We start from the raw sequence: 20346 nt of genomic DNA, 5'->3' as shown, positions 1-20346 counted from the left end.
TCTGTATTTGTCAGGTTCTGGGAGAGCTTGTCAGGAGACAGCTATATCAGGCTCCTGTCAGCATGCACTTCTTGGTATCAGCAATAGTGTCTGGGTTTGGTGACTGTATGTGGGTTGGATTCCCAAGTGTGGCGGTCTCTGGATGGCCTTTCCTTCAGTTCCTTCTCAACTTTTTGTCCCTGTATTTTTTCCAGTGAGTATTTTGTCCCCGCTTCTAAGAAGAACTGAAGCATCCAGTTCCTAGTTCCTAGGTTCATATGCTAGAAGAGAACACACACACGCACGCACACACGCACGCACACACACACACACACCACACACACACACACACAAACACAAATAAATAATAATAAACAACTCAAGACTTACTTCCAGAGACCCATAAAATACTCAATATTTTATCACAGTGGGGAAGGCTTGGCAACAGAAGCAAATCAGATGTTCTCAATGTCTCCATAGCCAGTAAGCAGGTGGAGAATAGGAATTAGGGCTGACATAAAGTTCCATCTTCAAGTTCTACATCCAGTAACCAACTCCCTCTAGCAAGACTTTGCTGCCTGAAGGTTTTACATGTTTACTAAACGGTGCCACCAGCTGAAGACCAATATGTATAAACATGAGCCAATAAGGCATAATGATACTGCAATGTTTTCATAGTGGCCCTTTTCACTTAGGAAGGTACAAATATTTTATTGATTCTGTTTTATTTTCATCAATTGAATAGTACTTTATTTTGAATGTAGTATGAAGAATTCCTGTTTTATTTTATATGGTATTTATTTGATTGCTAATTTTAGCTATTAATCTCAAAGAAATATTTCTGTTTAATTGAAGCCATGTTATCAGTAGAGTATATTAAACTTTTCATAAAATTCACATAACAAACAATGACAAACATTATGACTTAAGCCCATGGAAGCTTATTTTTCAATACTGTGGGATCAGAATTATAAGATTATAGGTGAATGTGCTGAAATATACCTTTAGTCCCTGAACTTGGGAGGCACAGGTAGGCAGATAGCTGTGTGTTCCAGGCTAGTCTGTTCTATATATAGAATTTTTGGACAGCCAGGACTACATAGTGAGATGCTGTCTCATGAAATCAAAAGTAAACCAAAATAAATCAAAGCCAGCTTCAAAAATGTGTGAAATTATGTTATCTATAGAGTCAGAGGAAATCTAATGCTGTGAGGAAGAATTTCCCCCACATCTTCTCCGTTACTGATGTTCTGTGCACATCTTGGAATAACATGCCTCTGTCTCTATATGATGTCCTCCATGTGCCATCTTCCATCGTCCCATTTATTTTCTACCTCTGTATCATTTTTCCTAAGGAAATGAACTCACATTGTATTTAGAGCTCCTGTCTCAATCCACAATGCCTCATCTTAAAGTAAATGATTTTCATTAAAAAATAATCAATCCATATCAGGGAGTATTAGTTGCTGCCAGTTTGGGACACTAAAGAGAAATGCTTTTAACACTGATATGATGCTGCATGTATCCATGTAAGTTTTCATGTTAGTAAGACAATCTTTTAGAGATATCGTAGTAACAAAAACTTCAATAAGATCAGAAGTAAAATTATATGGCTATTATTTTCTTCAGATAGAACTTTTTATCTAAGACTCATATGTGGTCATCAGGGTCCTCTATGTACTAGAAATGATGCTATTTCTACAACAAAGTACATAAAAACTTAAAATTGGGATCCAAGTAACAGGTAGAAATGAAAACACAGCAAAGCAAGGTAAAAATAATACTGAGAGCTTTCAAACCACAATATGGGAAACCACTAGGCTTGGCATTGCTCTCTCTAGCATTAAACAAGTGAGATAAAGTAAGCCAAACAAATATAGAGTAAGAAGGAAAATAGCACTTAGGAACTGAATGATAGTTTTTATGTTGGAACACAGTGTGCAGGAAAACTTTCTGATCTAATGCACACACTTAATGGAAAGCAAGTAGGCAGCCAGCAAAGGAGCCTTTTATGATGAACAAAATAAAGTTTACTTTCTAGAGTGCAAACAACCTATCCTTTCATAGGATCTTTGCTCTTAAAAGGGTTCAATTTTCTGAATAAAGCTTTTAAATATTTGGCTCTCAAAAATATTTATCAAATTTATCAACCTTACACCCAAAAGATTCCATTAAGAAAATATAACTATGATATGACAATGCAAATTCATCGTTTATGATGTAATAGTAAATATTTTGCTTATAGGTTTACAATAAGTACCTACATAATAAATAGAGTTTTCAAAAATAATGTGTTTATAAAATACTTTGTAAAATCCATCAATTGTAAAGAAGCCTAAATCTCCAGGTAAGTAAACAGAACTTGAAACAATTATTGGGATGTAACCTAGATCTAGAATATTAATAATGCATATATTCTGTTATTTGTGTTTGTGACTTTTGAATTATTAGATATGTGATTTTAGTTTGGAATATTAATAAAGACCACACAATTAATAAAAGCCTACAATAGGGCAGCTTTCAAGAATACAGTGGTGTAATAGAAACAATGGAATAGAGGTTGTTAATTGGGGTTCCATATAGAAGAGGGGCTCTGAAAAAGAAAAACAAACATGACAAACATTCTGAAAAAGTCTCATTTCAACCTACCTTTGTAGAATCTTTCTAAAATACATACATACATATATACAAATATACATACATACATACATAAATACAAACATACATACATACATACATACATACATACATACAAAATGAGCTTAAAAAGGGTCACCGTAGAACATGAAGAGGATGTCAATAAAAGGCACCAGAGGCTAAAAATCCAAGTACCAGTCATGATCTACTTCTTTATGGTTTATTGGTCAATAGGATCCTGTAGACCTTCACACATTACATGCTATTGCCAATGGTCTTTATTTCCCTTTTGACCTCGATTGTAAATCCTATTTCTGAAGAAAAAAAACATGGAGTAATCACGTAGGTATTCTACTAAAATTTCATCTCTACAAATTAGCTTTTATGGTGCTTAAGAGTGTTATGGATACTTATACGGAAAGAAAATTAGTCATCCGTCATACACAACTGTGAACACCACAGCTATATCAACAACTGGCCTGGCAAAATACCACCTCAGATTCAATAGTGGCATAGCTATTGTAGGAATAGCCACATTCTTTGAGTAGATTTATTATCTTTATACCACAAGTTGAAACCCATATATGGCACTATTGCCGGGTCAAGAATTTTTGACCAAAGGTCATAAAACTTAGGGGAGAATCTAATACTAGTATTAGGCTAAATAGACAGAGTATTCTACTGAATACTTATGACTTACAGTTAGAGAATTTATCACCCTTTATTAGAGAAGCTTGTTTTCAAGGCCTAAGGTGATTAGTAATGGTGAAACACACAACTAATCTAGTGCAGAGAATGAGAGGCAATGAAATCAAGGAAATATCTATAAATTGATGAATTGAAAATGAAAGTGGTTAGACATACACAAGGAAGCACATGTTATCCATGAGGGATGAAATCTCTTCATTTGGACAATGATGAAACTAAAATACAAATTTTTTTTCTTTTTTTCCGGAGCTGGGGACCGAACCCAGGGCCTTGCGCATGCTAGGCAAGCGCTCTACCGCCGAGCTAAATCCCCGACCCCTAAAATACAAATTTTTAGCCAGATAAGATAATGCAAATCTGCTGGTACATATGCAGCTGGAGCTATGGATCACTCCACTTGTAGTGTTTGGGTGTTGGTTTATTTCCTGGGAGATTCGGGGTGTCTGGTTGGTTGGTATTGTTCTTCTTATGAGGTTGCAAATCTTTTCAGTTCCTTCAGTCCTTTCTCTAACTCTCCATTGGGGACCCTGTTCTCAGTCCAATGGTTGGCTGCGAGCATCCACCTCTGTATTTGTCATGCTCTGGCAGAGCCTCTCAGGAGACAGCTATATCAGGTTCCCATCTGCAAGCACTTTTTGGCATCTGCCATAGTGTCTGGGTTTGATGTGTGTATCTGTGGCTTAGTTTCCTGTGCTTGCCTCTAGCCATTGGGTTGTCTCTGGCGTTTGCTTGTCTTGCTGTTTCTGAGAGTGACTTGACCACCTGTAGGCCTCTGTGTCAGCACTCCTGTAGAACTGTTTTCCTGTTTTCTTTCAGCCTTTCCTGAGAACAGGTGCTCTGATTTCAGGTGTATCAGCTTTCCTGAAGACTGTCTTCCAGGTCTAGACGCCTGATTGCTCCTAGGTCCTTGCACCCAGGGGGCACAGTTGGCGATTCCCTCTTGGGTCTGGAATGTGGGCAGAGGGTAGTCCCCTCTGGCATCTCAGGAGTGTCCATACTTCTGAGTGTCCAGCTCTCTCCCCCACGGGATTTGGGTTCAGGAAGCTGTTTGGCCCGTTCAGTTTGGTCCTGGGCACAGACCAGAATCACAGGTACAGGCGGCTGACTGTTCCTATATTCCTGTGTCCAGAGGCACTGTGCAGTTTCCCCTTGGACCAGGATGTGGGGAGAGGTGTGTAGAAGTGGTCTCAGGATGTCTGCCTGTTTGGGAGAATTTTATAGAGTATTTTTATTGATATTCATAACCGATATTAATCTGAAGTTCTCTTCCTTTGTTGGTTCTTTGTGTGGTTTATGTTTGAGCTTAATTGTAGCTTCAACGAATGAATTAGACAGTGTTCCTTCTGTTTCTATTTTGTGCAATACTTTGCAGAGCATTTGTATTATGACTTCACTGAAGGTCTGATACAATCCTCCAATAAACCTATCTGGTCCTGGATTTTTGCTTTTTGTTTTTGTTTTTGTTTTTCTTTTGAATTGAGATGATTTTAACGACTGCTTCTATTTGTTTAAGTGTTAAGAGACTGTTTATATGGTTTACATGATCCTGATTTAGCCTTGATACCTAACATTTGTCTAGAAAACAGTACATTTTATCCAGATTTTCCAGTTTTGTTGAGTATAGCTTTTGGATTAAGATGTGAGGATTTTTTTTTATTTCTCAAGTCTCTGTTGTTATAAATATTTTTTACATTGCTAATTTTGTTAATTTGGATATCATCTAAATATCCTCTGGTTAGTCTGGCTAAGGGTTTATCCATCTAGTTGATTTTTTCAAAGAACCAGCTTCTGGTTTGGTTGATTCTATGTATAGTTCTTGTTGTCTCTACTTGGTTTATTTCAGCCCTTAGTTTGATTATTTCCTGCTCTGTGCTCCTCTTGGGTGTATTTGCCTTTAATATTCTTTCTTAGTTATGTGCATTTGGGGTTTTGATTATTATGTGATGGGACGTGTATTCTTTTCTGTCCAGTCAATTTGGGAGTTCTGTATGTTTCTTCTGTGATCATGAGCATCTCTTTCTTTAGGTTAAAAAATAGTGTGCACTTATTTATTCCCTCTGTGTGTGTCAGCACATGTGTTTGTTTGTGACAGGGCTCATGTGTGGAGTTCAGAAGACAACTTTGTCAAGGCATCTCCACCCTTCCCACACAATGCTGCCACTTCCATTCCCAGGACCAGACCTACCCTTCCATGAAACGAAGACTTGTTGTTTGTGCTATTAGCCTGCTTACGTATGACAGCTTGATCAAGAGCTTTGAAGGGACCCCAGGCTCCAGTCCACAACTTTCTGTGCGCGTGCTGCTATTCCCAGCCTCACAACCTGATCCGGGGCTTTTATGTGGGCACTGTAGATTGAACTTGGGTCATCATGTTTGTGTAGAAAGAGCTTTACCTGCTGAGTTATTTTCTCAAGCCAAATAATGTATTTATTTTCACTCAATGCTTTTTGTCTGACCTCTTTTAAAGCATTGCTCATCATTTTTTTTCAATTTCTAATAGTCAGATACCTAATATAGAGACTTGATAAATAGTTCCCACTAACTATATGATCCTCCTGGCTTTGAATTTGAAATCTGGGACTACCGATGTGCTCAATCAGACTTAGATATGTCTTGCTGTTTTATACCAAAAATTTTGTGTTGTGAAAATTACTATACTCTTCCTTGAATTAAGTATATTTTGGTTATATTCCTAAGTTCCTTGCTGAACAAAAAATATGTAAATATTCCTGTTTTGTGATAATAAAATCAGTCATTAAATTTGAAACTCATAAATGTCAATAAGGAATAGATAACAGAAAAAATATCTAGAAAATTCAAATCATTCTGATGAATTTATAAAGTTTAACTTGAGGCTGTATAAATCAGAAAGGATTTCAAATTTTATTAGAGGAATAAAACCCCTTGTAGTTTTTACAACTGTATACAATTACATGACCAAGGGAACATTGGCGGAATACAGGTTTTTAGATTCACCAAAATGGTATGCAAAATGGATTATGTGAAGGGGAGACTCATCCTTCCTGCAAAAACACCCACACACAAATCAAGGAGTTTCAGCTCTTCATTATGCCTCTTAGGTCATGGATTATGAATGACTAAGTCAGTCACCCTTGGTTAGCTTTACTGAAGAGCACATATTCAGAGTCCTCAGGAAGGACATTCCTGTCCCTGCCTTTTTTCTACTAAATATTAAGCTGTTTCTCTTTTTTCCCCTTTTCCCTATTAATAGGAGGAACATTGTACTGGTTAGCAACCTGATGGTCAGCAATCCGGGCAAGGGAAGCCTGGTGCAACCACATCCATCTCTGTAAGTATGGTCTTATACCTTTGAAGGTAGGTCAGGACAAGTTTCAATCAATTCATTTCTTTTACAGCATGATTTCAAAATAAATCATTAGTACATAATTAGTACATATTGCTTTTACCTGCACTACACAAAATTAATATGGTATAATAGTGCTGACAAGCAGAGTGGCACCAGCCTCATCTACTTAGACATTCTAGGACAAGATATGGTGGAACGCTAAGGGAATGTGTTGAACAAACAAACAAGCAAGGAAACAAACAAAAAAGATTCTGAAAGGCATTTGTCGATAGAAAGAGTGAAAATTACAGAATAGTACTTAATTCTCAATACTATTAACATTTTCTCTACACAACAATACAATTTTAAAAATTCTCCTTGTTTATTGAACACTTATAGAATTATATTCTGAAAAAAAGAGTTAATGACTCACCTCTTTCAAAAGATAAAATTCTATTGTTTTCCCATGGTAATGCAATTAATAACCCAGACTCAGAAAAATAATGAGCGACCTTAGATGTCTAGCAGTTCATAGAGAGAACTAAAAGACTCCACCTCCAGTAGATAGACAGGGTCTCAAGTGGAGGGATGGGATTGTCAACTTACAGTGAGAATGTCTGACCTAGAATTGTTCCTGTCTAAAAGCACTGTAGGAACAAAAGTGGATAAGAGACTGACTAAAGGGGGACTGGCCTAAATTGAGATCAAGCTCTAGGGGAGGTTCCAAGACCTGACACTATCACTAGTGCTATGGTGTGCTTATAATCAGGAGCTTAGCATGGCTATCCTCTGAAAGGCCCAACCAATAGTTGACTGAAATAGACACAGATAATTACACCCAACCAGTGGTCTAAAGTTCCCGAACCCCTATAGGTAAAATAGGGGAGGAATGGAAAAAGCGGGAGATGAGGGCAACTCCATAGGAAAAGCAGCAGCCTGAACTAACCTGGTCCCTGAATCAGGCAGCATACATGAGCAGGTCCTTTGCCCCCAACACACACACACACACACACACACACACACACACACACACACACACATATATATATATATATATGCAGAGGAATACCTGGTCTGGCCTCAGTGGGAGAAGATGAGCTTAATCCTTGATAGACTCGAGGCTCCAGGGAGGGAAGAGACCTGGTGGTGGGGAAGCATACTCATTGAGACAGGGAGAAGGAAGAATATAATGAGAAACTGTAGGAGGAGGCAGGGGCAAATGCTGGATTGTAAATAAATTAAATACTATTACTTCCATTACTACTATTGCTACTGCTGCTGCTGCTGCTGCTGCTGCTACTACTACTACTACTACTACTACTACTACTACTACTACTACTACCACTACTACTAAAATAAGAAAAATTAAAAAGATAACCCATGTTAACTTAAAAGTCAAATAGTAAATAATAAAAAGCACTTTTGAATACCTGAATAGTAGAGAAAAACTGTAATATGATATTTGCTTTACTCTCGATTATCTGTATTTCATATTCTTAATTACAGATGAAACAGTGTTGAAAGTTACTAACCTTACTTTTCATGGAGATCAAAGATCAAAAGTTGGGTTTTGCACATTATAGTATGTATAGAAGGACAGGAGTGGAACTGTACAAAGAAACAATATAAATATAATATTACATAGTACAATTTCCAATTGAATAAACATAAATCTAGAAGTGCAACTAAGAGTTTCATTCTATTTACTCAAGGAATACACCCTGTAGTCAGATCGTTTTTTATGTCTGTGTAAATTGCTTTCCTGAGTGATTCAACAGCATGTATTAAAAATAAACACAAACATAAACCTCAGTGAGCATAACTTAAGACAGTGGAAACCCAGATTGAAATATTTCAGAAACTGCTTTTAGTCTAGTTCAGATAAAATGCTTTTTAATTCTACTTTATTGCATTTTGAGATGTACTCCAGTGTAACTATTAAAGAGATTCATAATAGATATTCAACTGAATACTATTTGAAGTGCTGATTCAACCATCCTTGTCATTCACAACGTTTTATTAAGTTCTGGATGATTAAAAAAATGGACATTACTCAACAAACCTCTAGTTTAAACCACACATTGATTTGCATTTTCATTATGCACAAATATATTTAAACTGCTTAGTAAGTGAAGCTTTGTGGACATGACCAAATCTATCCTATTTAAAAATAACAACCATTAAAAGATTAAACCAGTATAAAAAATTCTCAGCAAAAAATGCACTTTGGGAGAATGAAAGCTTTCAACATTAGTTTTATCGTTGTTGAATATCTAAAAGCCGAAGGTCAAGATAATTTGCGTTTAAAATTTTAAAATGATGAGCACTTGGACAGGGAAGATGTTATTTGAAGATTTTTCTTCAAATGTTCATTTCTTTTGGAGCTGCTTTAAATTTACAAGAAACTTGTGAAGATATTACAGATGCTTCCTATGGGCTACTCATATTGTCATATGGAAACATTATCCTTTACGAAAGTTCATATTCTATGCCTACTTCTTAGTTTGCTTAATGTATATAGCTGAATTATACCACAATATATTCACATTTCTCTGTGCTTTTGCCAAGTGTCTGGTTACTCTTCTCTTCTCGAGACAATTGAGAATGGTTGGTAGGATACCTTGGGTTAACTTATATTTATATGGTCTAATTCTGTAATTAGAATAGATTGTGTGCTTCAAAGATAAGGTTGATGATGGAGGTATTGAATTACATTAATTTGTCCTGATAACTATTTTAGTTAATATAGCATAACACAACATTAGCATAAACACAGCTTAGAGCTGATTTTCATACTCATCCGTTAAAGTCATCAGTTGATTTAGTAGTCTCTATAAGGCTGCTCACTTCTTCTTTAGAAGAGAATAGGTAAACACTGTAAAGTTTACAATTAAGGATTGAGAATCTTTACCCTCATTCTGAAGAGAGATGCAACCAAATAAATATTTTGAATTATGCATAAAACTTATTTCTTTTATTTTTAATTTTCATTTTTAATCACCAGATGTGATTTTCATCTCAGAGCTTCCTGTTCGTAAATTCACTCTTTCTAGCTTGTTCTGAACTCTGGCTGGCTGGCTCTTAGCTGCTCTGGCTCAAATTCCTCTAAGCTGACAGATCCAATCTGGCCTCTCTCAGTTCGTGACTGAATATGCCCATGATCTCAAACTAACTCTGATAATCTACTTCAATCTTCTGGCTCTTCTAGTTCTTTCTTATTCCATGACTTCTACTGCCTCTGCTGACCTGCACTGAACTGGAGGAATTGGCCTGACGGAACTGAATGAGTTGACTACTTTGACTGCACAAATTCAAAAGAATGGCATTGTCTGAACTCACCTGAACTGCCTTTTCTCCTAAGTGCTAGGATTAAAGACATACACCACCACCATTCCTGGACATTTCTTTATTTTTCCAGACATTTTATAATTATGCAATTTTATGGGAAGTGTATGAAAACTGTAAGATCCCCTTTTCTCATTTTTATTTATTTCCTTGTTTTGTTTGCTTGTTAGGCACCCATTTATTTCAGCATAATTTATTTTCAAATTTACTTTTAAAGAATGAATGATTTATGGATCTGACTGCTCTGACAGAAGACTAGATTTTCACTGTCTTTATCAGATGGTTCACAATTATGTGTAACTCTAGCTGCAAGGGATATAATATCCTCTTCCTGCCTCTACAGGTTCCTGAATCATGCACACTGCACACAGATAAAACATACCCAGTATTTAAACATAAAATAAATTTTGGACTGGAGAGATAGCTCAGACATTAAATCATATTAGGCTCACAATCAAAACAAATTTGAAGAAATAAATTTCTGCAAACAAAAGTCCATCCTTTTCCATTACTTTGCTTAGTGTTAAAAAATCTGTTGATAGAGTAATTATTGAACAAGTTCTTTATTTAAAGTGAATTCAATCTACATATGCATTTATATTTTCTAAATACCATATAATATATTTGTATTAATTATTATAGAGTATAAAATCACATAACTTAATAACCTCCAACTAGTCTTTTCCCCATAGTGTTATTTGATTTGTTCAATTGTCAAAAGTTACAGTTATAAATTTTATACAAATGTTGGTGATAAGGATATAATATTTGAGTCAGTTTATATGTAAAATTTTTATTCTAATAACATTGACATAGTAGTTATTATTCTGACTTCTGTTTATTTTATACCTCTCTTTATAATTTCTTGGGCTTTTAAAATCATTAAAATCCTTCTTTTATCTTTTGTGCAGATAGGGTCTATTTGTGTTCTGTTTGCTATGGCCCAAAATATTTCGTTTTGTGTAACTATAATGTTGTTCATATAATTTCATTATATATACTAAGTTTCTACTTGTGCAAATTTTAATTCATTTAATCTTGCCAAATCACTTTTTGTAGAAAAATGATAATTTATAAAGTTAAAATAGTCACAAAATAAGGAGATATTAATTGTTACAATTTTATTTCTTACTTGGTCATTACTTATATTACATATTTAAATCCATATCTCACATCAAAGCTATACTTATAGACATTTGTTAACATTAGCCTCTTATTTAAGTTTAAGAAAACATAAAAGAAAATATATTTTGAGAAGTGTCTTAATAGAATAAAACCTGAATATTTTATAAAGTAATTATGTCTAAAATCAGACAAATAATTTAATTTCTATACTTTTAAACCATATTGTAGTATTTTATTATTATAAATAAGTTCTACCATATTTGGGAAACTTCAGTTTTAGAAGGAATAAAAAAATTATTGAGCATAAATTTTTAGATATTGTGGTGTTTAGAGTTTGGAATGCAGTGAGATGTTCTTTTACAGATCAATTCTATTATTTATTTATTTATTGTTTTCTTATTTTAAGAAGTGAATTAGATGACTATGTTTGAAAGACCCCCGGAGTGGGGAGATCCTCACTCAAGTCTTGGGATGATACGACCCCCCAAGAACTCAAGAGATACCAATCTTGATGCAATCAACAAGAGGTTCATTGATAGGGATGACAGAAACCAGTGCACTGGGGTTGAAACTCGTATCCCATGCAGAGTTTGACCTCTAATGGTTGGAAGAAGGGGTATTTAAAGGAAAAACCATACCAAATCACAAGGAAGAACCTCCTGTTTCTCATGATTGTTCTTTAAGATTTTAATCTAACTTTACGGTTAACCAGTTCCTGCTATTATGGTCAGCTGCTGTTATGGTTAGCTAGTTCCTGGAAAAAAGTGGCTGAAACAGCTGGTGCAAATACAATTACTCTTTCTGTGGTCAGCTAGTTCCTAGAACGGGCAGTTTCCGGGCCCTACTATTTTTCCTTCTTTTGGCTTCAACTTTTGTCTAGGGGGCAATTTTAAACTTTTTCCTTTCATGTTCACACTATACAGAATATATTTTTGAAAACAATTTATAAGTATATATCTATGTATCTATTCATGTTATTGATATCAATGAACATCTCAGTAAAGGAAAAGGCAAAATTAAAAATAGATGGCTTGTTAGGGGATATAATAACTCTATAATTATGTTCATTGAATACTGGAGAGTCTAAACATGAAACAAAACTAGAAAAAAAATCAGCTGTAAAGAATAGAGAAATCCTTTCTTCAAGGTGACAGCTTTAGCACTGCTTTTATTAATTGATTGATCACAGAGGCAGAAAATCAGTAAAGAAGTGTTTGACCTTAATGCTCCATCAATCAAAATGATACACTTGACACTCAGAGAATATTCTATTTGACAACAGCAAAAGCACATCTTGTTCAAACTAAATGAGGTACTTCCCCACACAGATGAATGTAAGGTCAGTGAAACACTTTATACAAAGTTAAAAATGAATGTGTACTTTGTTTTGTATGAAAACAAAGGGATTAAATTAGAACCAGCCAAACACAGTAACTGGAGAATAAAAGGGAAGTCAGCTAAATATTTAGAATACAAACAGTACATTTCATAATAATTCAGTAAAAAGGGGGAAGTTTTAAAAAATTAAGATTTTGAACACAGTGAAAATGGTCATACGCAATCATATTTTGTTTGATTCAATGAAAATAATAATTAACTAAATTTATAGCTTCGTATGTGTGTTTGCAAAGAAAATATATTTAAATTAGTTAACTTGTTCCAAGTAATTAAGATAAATTGTTTTTAAAAAGTAACAAAAGGTAGTGAAAAATAAAGATGATTAAAACAAGAAAATAATAGCAAATCGTCAGAATCACAACCTGATTTGTGCTCTGTCACCAAAACCCTTTGGGGACAGAGCCTGACTCTCAGAAGTTCAAACAATCCTGAGAGCTCAGGGGAGACCACCACTTCTGCTCACATTTCTCGACCACATGGAACCAGCCGAATGCCCTCTGGACACAGGGAAATAGGAGCAGTCAGGGAGCGGATCCTTCAAGTCTTTGCTTGCATCCAGAGCTGAAAGACAATCATCAGGAGCTCTGACACACCTGAGAACAGAGGTAAGAACCACTTCTGCTCTCAGGGAGCTGCCTAGAGCACTCAGGGAACAGAAAAAACAGGAGCAGTACGGGACAGGACATTTCCTGTTTCTGCCTTCACCCATGCTGACCTGGTCCCACACCTCTCTGTACCCAGATCCCTCAGGGAGAAAGTCAGTCTCCAGGAGTGCTGACACACAGGCTTACAGGAGAGTTAAATTGTTAGCTTTCTCCGAGTGTAAGACTCTCAGAGAGAATCTTCCCTCAGGAGGGAGATCCTCAAGCCCAATGACCAGTCCGAGTCCACAGGCTGCAATCTGCAAGAGGATTTTTATTGATCAGGATACACAGATATCTGTGGGCGTCCCAGTCAATTTGAAAGACTGGCGCGCCTAGCAGAGCCAGGGTGGGCTTTTTATAGTATTTTGGGGAGCAGAAGCAGGCTTACAGAAGCAGATGCATGGTTACAGGGATGTGATTGGTGGAGTAAATGAGGCATACGTGTATGTTACCTATTTTGGCTATAATCATAACAGTGAGTTAGCAAAAAGTCATGGTGGTCAGGGCTTCCGGGGGGTCAGGGACTTTTTTTTTTTCTGCCAGGTGGCCCATGGAGCAGTGCCCATAATTTAGTCTGGTTTCTGCATTTTGTTTTCTTTTCTGGTCTGTTTCGTCTAAATGATGGGTCAGCTTGTCCCACATATCTAAAAACTTACTTTTTACTTCTATAGTTGAGGGCCTTGGGCTTGTACAATTCCCTTTCTGGGAGGGGGTCTTTCATTCCCCCATTTTCTTTTTTTGTCCTTGAGTGGAATCTTCCACTCAACTTGTTTTAGGTACCTCTGTTTTTTTTCACCATCTGATACTGTTGTCTCAGCACAAAAGTTTGAATGACTGAAAGACTATATCTCTTATTATTCCTGTCTGATCTGCATAGAAACATTCTTCTTTTAGTGTAGCACACAGACTCTTTCTTTAAGGAATATCAGGTCTAATCTTTTCCTATTTTGAAGGACTACCTCTGAGAGGGAGGTTAGGTGTTCTTGGAGGTCAGCTAAAAAGTCTTTTTTATTCTTTTTTGCATTGTAGGGCAACTGAAGATGTCCTTGTGCTGCCCTTGTAGCACCTGGATAGCCTTAAATAATTCTCAACTCTCTTTTGTGTCTTATTAAGTCTTTAGCATCAGGATTCTAATCTGGACACTATCTGAACCTATACACCAAGGTCTTTTAGAACTTCTAAACTTATACAGGTTGTGATCCCTGAGGCACAGTCCCAAGAAGTGTTAGGAGTACTAACATATGTAATGTTACATCATTTGTAATAAAAATCAAGCCTATCCTTACACCTATTCCAAGGGAACCCAGGGCAAACAGGCAAACATGAAATTCTTGTTTCTAAAACACACTCCTCAAGTGAGCATTATAGCAACCTCCCAATCACTTAAGTCTAGGGAGCTTTTTGAAGATCTGAGTGTCCCTCTAGGTCCCAGCTCTCAGCCCCAACAGCTAGTACGCTGCTGGTGAGGGCTGAGACTTGATGGCTGTCAGGGTGGTCAGCAGCACCAGGTATGGTCCTTTCTAGCGAGGCTCGAGTGTCTGGGCTCAGTGTAGCTGTAGTCTCTAACCTGGAACTGATGGGATGTCTCAGGGGTCTCCGGGGCATAGGCTGCTGTCAGCTGTGAGCAGATTTCTTTCTGTATCACCTGTAGGTCTTTTAGCCTGGCATACAAATCATTATTACTATGACATGTTGGTTCAGTAACATCATCTAATACAGTCAGGGGAGCTGAGGCCCCATATAAGATCTCAAAGGGGGTAAGGCTGAATCTGGAAGGGGTATTTCTTGCTCTGAAGAGAGCAAGAGGGAAGGAGTGTCACCCAGTCTGTGCCAGTCTCCATGGTTAATTTGGTCAGGGTCTCTTTTAAAATTTTATCTTTTCCTTATCTTAGCCAGATTGGTGGGGCATTTTCCAGCCCCTCAGAGACCCACCCTTGGAGCCTGGTGGCAGACCTGGAGCACTCCCTACCTTCAGGGGTATTCAAGTCAACAGTCAGGAGTGAGGGTCTTCCATCCATGTCTGGAACATTCTTTCTGGCCTCCAGTAGGATTCCGTCTTTCCTCAGTGGTAAAGAAGACCTGTAACAGTTACTAACAAGCATCTCAAATGGGATGGTGAGAAAACAAGAGAATCTAGGGAATAGAGGTTCACTGAAGAGGACAAATAGCATTTAGTCACACAGCTAAACCAGGAGGACTTTTTGGGACAAAAAGGCTGTTGTAAAAATAAGCACAAGCTTTGTGTCTGTGAAACAGAACGGCAAGCAGAGAGGGAGCTGATCTGTTACCGACTGTCTCTCTGGACTTAAGAACTAATAACAAAAGGATGGAGAGATGGTTAGGACCTGGGTGCTAGATGCCAAGTGGCTGACAAAAGAATTGTAACCAGTTCTCCTGGGACTTTCAGGAGCTCAGTAGCAGCCCTTTACCAAACTGTCTCAGTGGGCTAAAGGTCCATGGAAAAGAAAACATTAATCCTGACCTTGGCCACAGCCAAAGCCTGAATTCTAAATTTTGACTGGCAAAACAAAGTTCTTCACAGTTTGTTGTAGATTCCCTCCGAAACTATCTCAGGGGCTTCTCTGTCCCCCAACCTGGGGCATTTTGACCACAGGGGCAGGAACTGGCTGCTGTGGGGATAGGATCAAAGGCACTCTCCATGTCAATGATGACTAACAGGGAAGGTTACTTAATGTTGGAGATCAACTCCTCTCTTGGAATAGGGCCAGCAGATAAGGCAGGCTCCCTTAAAGAACTTCTCTTAATGAACACTCTCCTTCTGTGAGCAAGTGTTGAAGGTCTGGCCACTGAAAGCAGCAACTGGAATTATTATTTTTTCAGGGCCAAAAGTCTCATAAAACAACCACTAACTCTACGCTATCTTCTTGTTGTCAAAGGCGGCCGGCCTCATCACCTTGAAACTCCTCTTACGCTGACTTGGCCTGAGCTGCGCCACTGCCCACGCGCAGCCTGCAGCTTGCTAGCAGGCCTGCATGCTTGTCACCCTCAGCCCCTATATTGTCCTACTCTGTGCTGTCCCTTCCTTAGAAGCTGTGAATGTTTAAGCAACAGGGAGAATTTTTCTTCAGGATCTAAGGTAAAGCTTTCAGGCTCTTGTTAATACCTGCTTCAGACAGGGTCACTCACTAACCTGGAGTTCTTCATACACAACTGTTAACAGCAGCTAGACTGGACAAGGGGAGCAAAGGGAGGGGCATCTTTCCTTGGGGAGGAGGCTAAGAGAGAAAGATAAAACAATTTTTCTCAAGCAAATTATTTCCAAGTTAAGCACCAAGAGGACCAAGTAAAACTCCTTGACAAACAAAGCAGTTTCATGATTTCAAACACAGTGTCATTCCAAGATTTTAAACACAGTCGTCTATCCAAAGTCCAAAAACGAAACAAAAGTCAAAAAGACACTGGACAATACCACAGAAAACAACCCAGACAAACAAGACCAAGACAAAGCATCCTATAACCAATTTCCACAGGTGTTCAAAGAAAATTAGGACACAAAGAAGACAAACAATTCCAACAGTCAGACAGACAGACGCACCGCGGCTTCGGTGTCAAACTGAAACCAAAAATTCAGACAGAGGCGACGAGGGTCCGGATCCTTCAGTGGATCCGGCTCTCTCTCCTCTCTCCTCCAACCCAAAACCACGTATCCTTCCGATACAGGCTGAGCCCCGAAAAACTGGGCTCTAAACACCCTTGGAACGTCTTCCAGGGCTGCGGGGGAGAAGTCTGAGCTCGTCAGCTCCTTCTCTGGCCCATCCAAATACAAACGGTCTAGACCCAAGCCAAGTAACTAAGCATTTACAGAACAAGTCACAAAGCAAGACAAGACAGGACAAGACAAACACTGGCCAGCTTACCTCCCGGTGGGTGGTCGGTGGTCTCTAGGCAGAGGATCTCCGATCCCGGACGAGCCCCCATATGTAAGACTCTCAGAGAGAATCTTCCCTCAGGAGGGAGATCCTCAAGCCCAATGACCAGTCCGAGTCCACAGGCTGCAATCTGCAAGAGGATTTTTATTGATCAGGATACACAGATATCTGTGGGCGTCCCAGTCAATTTGAAAGACTGGCGCGCCTAGCAGAGCCAGGGTGGGCTTTTTATAGTATTTTGGGGAGCAGAAGCAGGCTTACAGAAGCAGATGCATGGTTACAGGGATGTGATTGGTGGAGTAAATGAGGCATACGTGTATGTTACCTATTTTGGCTATAATCATAACAGTGAGTTAGCAAAAAGTACATGGTGGTCAGGGCTTCCGGGGGGTCAGGGACTTTTTTTTTTTCTGCCAGGTGGCCCATGGAGCAGTGCCCATAATTTAGTCTGGTTTCTGCATTTTGTTTTCTTTTCTGGTCTGTTTCGTCTAAATGATGGGTCAGCTTGTCCCACATATCTAAAAACTTATTTTTTACTTCTATAGTTGAGGGCCTTGGGCTTGTACAATTCCCTTTCTGGGAGGGGGTCTTTCACGAGTAACTACAGATAAATTGTGTTTAAAATAGTCAGAGACAGCAAGACCAGCTAACAACAGAGACAACCAGATGGCAAGAGGCAAATGCAGGAAACTAAGCAACAGAAACCAAGACTACTTGGCATAATCAGAGCTCAGTTCCTTCACCAAAGCAATACTGTATATCCCACAACATGGGAAAAGCAAGATTTGGATTTAAAATGACATCTCATGATGATGATAGAGGACTTTAAGAAGGACATAAATAACTCCCTTAAAGAAATACAGGACAACACAGGTAAACAAATAGAAGCCCTTGAAGAAGAAACAAAAATCTCTTAAAGAATTACAGGAAAGCACAACTAACAGATGAAGGAATAAAACAAAACCATCCAGAATCTAAAAATGGAAATAGAAACAAACAAGAAATCGCAAACCGAGACAACAATGGAAATAGAAAACCTAGAAAAGACATCAGGAATCGTGAACACAAGCATTACCAACAGACTACAAAAGATAGAAGAGAGGATCTCAAATGCAGAAGACAACATAGAAAACATTGATACAATAGTCAAAGAAAATGCAAAACACAAAAAGCTCCTAAACCAAAAAATCCAGAAAATCCAGGAAATAATGAGAAAATCAAACCTAAGGATAATAGGTCTAGAAGAGAGTGAAGATTCCCAAATTTAAGGGTGAGTAAATATCTTCAACAAAATTATAGACAAAAACTCCCCTAACCTAAAGAAAGAGATACCCATCAACATAAAAGAAGCCTACCGAACTCCAAATAGACGGGTCCAAGAAAAAAATTATTCCTGTCATATAATAGTCAAAAACACCAGTGTACAAAACAAAGAAAGAATATTAAAAGCAGTAAGGAAAAAGGTCAAGTAACATAGAAAGGAAGAACTATGAGAATCACACCACACTTCTCACCAGAGACCATGAGAGCAAGAAGATGTCACACAGACCCTAAGAGAGCACAAAGGTCAACCCAGGCTACTATAGCCAGCAAAACTGTCAATTAATACAAATGTAGAGAAAAAGATATTCCATAATAAAACCAAATTTACCCACTAGCTTTCCAGATATCCAGCCCTACAAAAAATAATAAATTGAAAACTCCAACACCAGGAGGGAAACTACACCCTAGAAAGAGTAAGAAAGTAATCCCCTTCCAACAAACCCAAAAGATGAGAGCCACACAAACATAATTCCACTGCCAACAACAAAAATAACAGGAAGTAACAATCACTATCCCTTAATATTCCTTAACATCAATGGACTCAATTCCCCAATAAAAAGACAGACTAACAGACTGCATACATAAAGAGGCCCAGCATTTTTCTGCAAACAGGAAATATACCCCCAGAGACAATGACACATACTTCCTCAGAGTAAAAGGCTGTAAAACAATTTTCAAAGCAAATGATCCCAAGAACAAAGCTGGAGTGGCCATACTAATATCGAATAAAATCGAATTTCCACCAAAAGTTATCAAAAGAGATAATGAAAGACACTTCATTTTCATCAAAGGAAAAATACAGCAAGATGAACTCTCAAACCTGAATATTTATGCTCCAAATACAAGGGCACTTACATTCATAAAAGAAACCTTACGAAAACTCAAAGCACACACTGCACCTCAAATAATAATAATGGAAAACATCAATACCCTAGTCTCATCAATGAACTGATCAAAGAAACAATCTAAACAGAGACATAGAAAAACTATCAGAAATTATGAACCAAATGGATTCAACAGATATCTATAGTGCATTTCATCCTAAACCAAAAGAATATACCTTCTTCTCAGCACCTCAAGGTATCTTCTTCAAAACTGACCATATAATCAGTGACAAAACCGGTCTCAACAGAAACAAGAAGATAATCCACTCATCCTATCAGATTACCAAGGACTAAGGGTGGTCTTCAATAACAACAAATATGACAGAAAGCCCATACACATAGAAGTTGAACAATGCTCTACTAATTGATAATGTAGTCAAGGCAGAAATAAAGAAATAAATTAAAGACTTTTTAGAATTTAATGAAAATGAAGGCACAACATAACCAAACATGTGGGAAAAATGAAAGCAGTGCTAAAAGGAAACCTCAGCACTAAGGGCCTCCAAATCAAAGTTGAAAGAGCATACATCATCAGTTTGACAGCACACCTAAAAGCTCTAGAACAAAAAGAAGCAGATACACCCAAAAGGAGTAGACACCAGGAAATGATCAAACTCAGAGCTGAAATCAGCAAAGTATAAGCAAATAGAACTATACAAGAATCAACAAAACCAAGAGCTGGTTCTTTGAGAAAACCAGCAAGATAGATAAACCCTTAACTCTTTAACTGGACTAACCAGAGGGCAGAGAGAGAGGGAGGGAGGGAGGGAGAGAGAGAGAGAGAGAGAGAGAGAGAGAGAGAGAGAGAGAGAGAGAGACCAAATTAACAAAATCTGAAAGGAAAAGGGAGATATAACAACACAGTGTGAGGAAATTCAATAAATCATCAGATTTTACTACAAATGTATTCAATAAATCATCAGATTTTACTACAAATGTCTATATTCAACAACACTGGAAAATCTGGATGAAATGGAAAATTTTCTAGACAGATGCCAGGTACCAAAGTTATAATGGGATCAGATATATCCAAACAGTTATGGTATCCAAACAGTACCATAACTCCCAAAGAAATGGAAGCAGTTATTAAAAGTCTCTCAACCATA

The 20346-nt window shown here is 37.7% G+C and overlaps 1 long non-coding RNA gene across 3 annotated transcripts; it reads right to left on the bottom strand.

The window, feature by feature from the left end:
* Window positions 1–3315: 3315 nt before the first annotated feature.
* LOC134481511 (uncharacterized) lies at window positions 3316–17236 on the bottom strand. Of its 3 annotated transcripts, XR_015635538.1 has the most exons (6): window positions 17022–17236; window positions 14711–14804; window positions 12963–13060; window positions 8164–8239; window positions 7701–7771; window positions 3439–4524 (listed from the first exon to the last, which is right to left on the bottom strand). It is a non-coding gene; the product is annotated as an uncharacterized LOC134481511 (long non-coding RNA). The 3 variants fall into 3 exon arrangements; XR_015635540.1 differs by lacking the exons at window positions 14711–14804; window positions 17022–17236 and adding an exon at window positions 13291–13473 and having other exon boundaries at window positions 3316–4524; window positions 12862–13060; XR_015635539.1 differs by lacking the exon at window positions 17022–17236 and having other exon boundaries at window positions 12862–13060.
* Window positions 17237–20346: the final 3110 nt, after the last annotated feature.

This window comes from Rattus norvegicus, chromosome 13, assembly GCF_021556685.1.
Source record: "Rattus norvegicus strain SHRSP/BbbUtx chromosome 13, alternate assembly SHRSP_T2T, whole genome shotgun sequence".
NCBI classification, from domain to species: Eukaryota; Metazoa; Chordata; class Mammalia; order Rodentia; family Muridae; genus Rattus; species Rattus norvegicus.
The sequence above is the reverse complement of the archived record's forward strand: the minus strand, read 5'-3'. Positions and strand labels throughout refer to the sequence as shown.